This window comes from Haliotis rubra, unplaced genomic scaffold, assembly GCF_003918875.1.
Source record: "Haliotis rubra isolate DU_JTF1 unplaced genomic scaffold, ASM391887v1 Scf96, whole genome shotgun sequence".
Lineage (NCBI taxonomy): Eukaryota > Metazoa > Mollusca > Gastropoda > Lepetellida > Haliotidae > Haliotis > Haliotis rubra.
The window spans coordinates 2,073,938-2,080,663 of NW_025767701.1; positions in this window are offsets into that span (position 1 = coordinate 2,073,938).

Below are 6,726 nucleotides of genomic sequence, written 5' to 3' on the forward strand. Positions count from 1 at the left end.
CCTACCTATAGATATCACGGCAGGGTTTGGCAATTGCCTACATTAGATCCTATCTACAGACATCACGGCATGACTTGGCAATTGCCAACAATAGATCCTACCTACATATATCACGGCAGGGTTTGGCAATTGCCTACATTAGATCCTATCTACAGACATCACGGCATGACTTGGCAATTGCCTACGTTAGATCCTACCTACAGACATCACGGCATGACTTGGCAATTGCCAACAATAGATCCTACCTCCAGGTATCATGGCAGGGTTTGGCAATTGCCAACAATAGATCCTACCTACAGACATCACGGCAGGGTTTGGCAATTGCCTACAATAAATCTTACCTACAGACATCACGGCATGACTTGGCAATTGCCAACAACAGATCCTACCTACAGGTATCACGGCATGACTTGGCAATTGCCAACAACAGATCCTACCTACAGATATCACGGCATGGTTTGGCAATTGCCTACATTAGATCCTATCTACAGACATCACGGCATGACTTGGCAATTGCCTACATTAGATCCTACCTACAGGTATCACGGCAGGGATTGCCTACATTAGATCCTACCTACAGACACCACAGCATGATTTGGCAATTGCCAACAATAGATCCTACCCACAGGTATCACGGCATGACTTGGCAATTGCCAACAATAGATCCTACCTACAGGTATCATGGCAGGGTTTGGCAATTGCCAACAATAGATCCTACCTACAGACATCACGGCAGGGTTTAGCAATTGCCTACAATAAATCTTACCTACAGACATCACGGCATGACTTGGCAATTGCCAACAATAGATCCTACCTACAGATATCACGGCAGGGTTTGGCAATTGCCTACATTAGATCCTATCTACAGGTATCACGGCATGACTTGGCAATTGCCAACAATAGATCCTACCTACAGACATCACGGCAGGGTTTGGCAATTGCCTACATTAGATCCTATCTACAGACATCACGGCATGACTTGGCAATTGCCAACAATAGATCCTACCTACATATATCACGGCAGGGTTTGGCAATTGCCTACATTAGATCCTATCTACAGACATCACGGCATGACTTGGCAATTGCCTACGTTAGATCCTACCTACAGACATCACGGTATGACTTGGCAATTGCCAACAATAGATCCTACCTCCAGGTATCATGGCAGGGTTTGGCAATTGCCAACAATAGATCCTACCTACAGACATCACGGCAGGGTTTGGCAATTGCCTACAATAAATCTTACCTACAGACATCACGGCATGACTTGGCAATTGCCAACAACAGATCCTACCTACAGGTATCACGGCATGACTTGGCAATTGCCAACAACAGATCCTACCTACAGATATCACGGCAGGGTTTGGCAATTGCCTACATTAGATCCTATCTACAGACATCACGGCATGACTTGGCAATTGCCTACATTAGATCCTACCTACAGATATCACGGCAGGGTTTGGCAATTGCCTACATTAGATCCTATCTACAGACATCACGGCATGACTTGGCAATTGCCTACATTAGATCCTACCTACAGATATCACGGCAGGGTTTGGCAATTGCCTACATTAGATCCTATCTACAGACATCACGGCATGACTTGGCAATTGCCAACAATAGATCCTACCTACAGATATCACGGCAGGGTTTGGCAATTGCCTACAATAGATCCTATCTACAGACATCACGGCAGGGTTTGGCAATTGCCTACAATAAATCTTACCTACAGACATCACGGCATGACTTGGCAATTGCCAACAATAGATCCTACCTACAGGTATCACGGCATGACTTGGCAATTGCCAACAATAGATCCTACCTACAGACATCATGGCAGGGTTTGGCAATTGCCTACAATAAATCTTACCTACAGACATCACGGCATGACTTGGCAATTGCCAACAATAGATCCTATCTACAGGTATCACGGCATGACTTGGCAATTGCCAACAATAGATCCTACCTACAGATATCACGGCAGGGTTTGGCAATTGCCTACATTAGATCCTATCTACAGACATCACGGCATGACTTGGCAATTGCCTACATTAGATCCTACCTACAGACATCACGGCATGACTTGGCAATTGCCAACAATAGATCCTGCCTACAGATATCACGGCAGGGTTTGGCAATTGCCTACATTAGATCCTACCTACAGATATCAAGGCAGGGTTTGGCAATTGCCTACATCAGATCCTACCTACAGACATCACGGTATGACTTGGCAATTGCCAACAATAGATCCTACCTACAGGTATCACGGCAGGGTTTGGCAATTGACAACATTAGATCCTACCTACAGACACCACAGCATGATTTGACAAGTACCAACATTAGATCCGACCCACAGGTATCACGGCAGGGTTTGGCAATTGCCAACATTAGATCCTACCTACAGGTATCACGGCAGGGTTCTGCAATTGACAACATTAGATCCGACCCACGGGTATCACGGCAGGGTTTGCCTACCCAAGATCCGACCCAAGGGCACCCCGGCATGACCATTACGCTATTTAAACTGTTAAATCAAGGGTCGACATACGCATACCGGCACCAAAGTATGCTCTTAAAATATTTATTTTGTTGTCGAAACATGAAAAGAAAAGTATCTCATTGAGAGAGAGAGAGAGAGAGAGAGAGAGAGAGAGAGAGAGAGAGAGAGAGAGAGAGAGAGAGAGAGAGAGAGAGAGAGAGAGAGAGAGAGAGAGAGAGAGAGAGAAATTGGTTCCACCCCTGATGATTGTGTAAACTGCGTAAAATAAATTGGAAATTAACAGTAAAACGACCAGAGGAGCTTGAAACACAACGAAATGGCATCAAGCTATACATTGTCACTGAAGGGATCGTGACACTATGCAAAATGGTGTTTATATAGAGCTAAGACAAGTTTACAAGCCCCTGTTAAACGAATAAGTGAGTTTAGTTTTACGCCGCTTTTTAGCAATATGGCAATATCACAGCGGGGGAAACCAGAAATGGGCATCACACATTGTATCCATGTGGGGAATCGAACCCTGGTCTTCGGTGTGACGAGCGATTACTTGGTGCATGGTGTGATGGCTGGTGTGTATCGTCAGGCAGAAGACAGACACTTCCTTTAATGGAAACTGTATGAGTGGCAGGTGCTCTAGTAAGGGCCCTCTGTTGAAACGACCTCGTACATAAAAATGTGCATTTCAGTAGGTGTAGATAAGACTTCTAGCTATAGAACCCTGATTTAAACAGTGCGAGACGACGACCGAGCGCCTGTCTTTTAAAAGACTTTTAGGCAAGATGAAATGGAGTTTAATGTCACGTTGTTAGGGCTGCTTGTACTTAAACGGACTAAGGCCGGTTTATGGCGCTAATTAACCGACTGATAACGTTGTAAACCGTGTAAGGGGCGGTGGGGTAGCCTAGTGGTTAAAGCGTTGGCTCGTCACGCAGAAGACCCGGGTTCGAATCCCCACAAGGGTACAATGTGTGAAGCCCATTTCTGGTGGTCCCCGCCGTGATGTTGCTGGAATATTGCTAAAAGCGGCGTAAAACCAAACTCAGTCAGTCAGTCATTAAACCGTGTAAAGATCCGGGTTAGAATTTATCTTCAGCAACCCATTACTTGTAAGAGGCGACCAACGGGATCGGGTGGTCAGGAATGGTTGACCACATGTCTTCGTATCCCAATTACGTAGATCGATGCTCATGCTGTAGATCACTGGATTGTCTGGTCCAGATACAATTATTGACAGACTGTCGTCATATAGCTCTGGGACATTACTGAGTGTGGCCTTAAACAACAAACAAACAAAACAAACCGTAGGTCAGCACCTCACTCACACACTGTTACTACTGGCCTTGTTATATCCTGTTAATGGCGGATATCATGCAGGATAACAAGAGTGAGTGAGTTTAGTTTTACGCCGCACTCAGCAATATGCCAGCTATATGGCGGCGGTCTGTAAATAATCGAGTCTGGACCAGACAATCCAGTGATCAACAGCATGAGCATCGATCTGCGCAATTGGAACCGATAACATGTGTCAACCAAGTCAGCGAAACTGACCACCCGATCCCGTTAGTCGCCTCTTACGACAAGCATAGTCGCCTTTTATGGCAAGCACATGGGTTGCTGAAGACCTATTCTACCCCGGATCTTCACGGGTCAGGATAACAAGAAGTTTCACGGTTACATATAAAGCGGCAGAATCGAACCGCAGACTTTCCGCCCCCGTGCAGATGTCCTACCCACGAGATAATGGAGGCGCGAAAGGTTTGTATATCAACGAGAGAAACCAAAGGTGATCGGAAAGAAAGCCACAAGAAAAAACTCACAGATAAAAAGTCACAATTTTGGCTAGGAAAAAAAGTCCCAGGAAAAAAGACACAATAATGTTAATGACGACCATAAATCACAGGATCAATCACAGACTTGCATGCTATCTGTATATGGATCCTTCCAATATTATTTTCAAATACTGTTGCTCTTAATACAACCCATGATGCAAATGGGAAAGGACATGGCTAAACATACATACTTATACCAAGTTTCTTCCTTCTCATGTTAGTTGGAAAAGGAAACAGAATTATATACACTTGTAACATATGTTATATTTGTGATTACACTTTCTTAGTAAAACACAAATTCTAGTACTTTTGTTGGGTTGAGTCCCATCCGGGATTCGAACCCACACCCTCAGAGTCAGGCACCTAATCGCCAGCACACAAAGAACAGTAGACAACTCTCATTACTTAAACAGAGTGACCCCCGTTCACTGATCAGTGGCCTCTCCCACTCTTGGTTTCACGCCCCAATTAAATCATGAATTATGTTATCTTGTCAGAAACAGAAGCTGTTATAACAATTGAGATATTTAAGAACTCACTAGCATGTATTATTGTATTGTGAGGTTTTTTCCCTGTGACTTTTTATCCGTGACTTTTTTGCCTGTGACTTTCTTTCCTACATTCAAACCAAACGTAAATAAAATGTTTCCGTTAATTTGACGATAGCTACACGTATACTTTATTTTCAATGTACACCTTGGCAACTTAATTCAATTTAAATGGGTTTGAATCAACCGAACATACAGCCAGAGAGACTATAAGACGTAGATTATCCCTGATACAGCAAAAATAGGCGTAAAACGCCAAATTTCAAGCGCCCTGCTGTCCCTTGACTAACCCTTAGTCTGAATATAATTTTACTACTCACACTTTGCTGAGGATCACAAAAATTCCCAACTTTACCTAAACATAGATTTATAATTTGAAATCGTATCCATTTAAACTGGATAAATAATACTACGGTAACCCTTATTTAGGCAAACAGCCACTTTAATCTAACCTTATGCACTTAATACATGAGTAAACATATGAATGGTTTTCATGGCACCAATCAACCATTTTGCACATCATGGGATGAGTCATTGACAAGTACACAACACCAGTGTCCTGTCAATAGCAAGAATGGGATCCACAAAATGCAATCACATACTGAAACCTAGGATCCATGCTTACAATAAGCTTAGGTATTTAAACCAAATTAGACCCCACATCATAGTTTTCTGTTGAATCAATGATTTGATCCTTAGCAAAGTGTGAATCTAGTATGTATATAATTTTGACAGTAACAAATAAACCCATTTAAATTGAAAAAGGGGCCCCAGTGAGATGGGAAAGTGAACCCGGGGGAATCTAGACTTGCTTCATTTAGGGCTTTAAAATAGCATTGCAGGGAGAGCTTGGCGGTCGGGAAGATAATGTGGTTCAGGGACTGTGAGACAGCCATGTTGTCCCCAAATCATGAACTATATCTTTCTTTACTGCAAAGTCTTTGAAAGTCTTGACCCGCAACTTGCATCTGTAACCTATAGTTATCATACATGTATGTATATTATAAGCGCCTATATCGACAGTGACTGAAAAAAAATACATTATGATTTTCTATGAACATTAGCTTCCGCGCTGATGCGGAAGTCAAATCATTTGGTTGGTTGGTTTGTTATTTAATGCCGCACTCAGCAATATTCCAGCTATATGGCGGCAGTCTGTACTGACTGCATGACTGAGTTTAGTTTTACGCCGCTTTTAGCAATATTCCAGAAATATCACGGCGGGGGGACACCAGAAATGGGCTTCACACATTGTGCCCATGTGGGGAATCGAACCCGGGTCTTCGGCGTGAGGAGCCAACGCTTTAACCACTTGGCTACGCCACCGCCCCGCGGCGGTCTGTAAATATTCGAGTCTGGACCAGACTATCCAGTGACCAGTGATCAACAGCATGAGCATCGATCTACGCAAATGGAATACGATGACATGTCTCAACCAAGTCAGCGAGCCTGACCACCGTCAGTCGCCTCTTACGTCAAGCATGTGTTGCTGAAGATTAATTCGAACCCCGATCTTCACGGGTCGGATGTCAAAAAGGGATTTACTGTTATTTAAAAATCCTGGCTGACTAATCAGAATCGAGTATATCTTTTTTTCAAATTCATGTCGGAATAAATGATAAGGTCTACCATGAATATGTGCGCATTCATTTTTTATATGGCAATACTCACTGCACTGCATGCGTCCAAAAAGCCAAAATTCACTGATTAATTTTTCGTAAAATATGTTCATTTCAGAGACTACATGTTAGTCAAGTAGAGATCCTTCTGCCGTTGTACCAGTAGAACACCGCTGCAGAAACGCTAACTGTAAGTAGTTGTTCAGATAGCAGTATCAATTTCAATATCC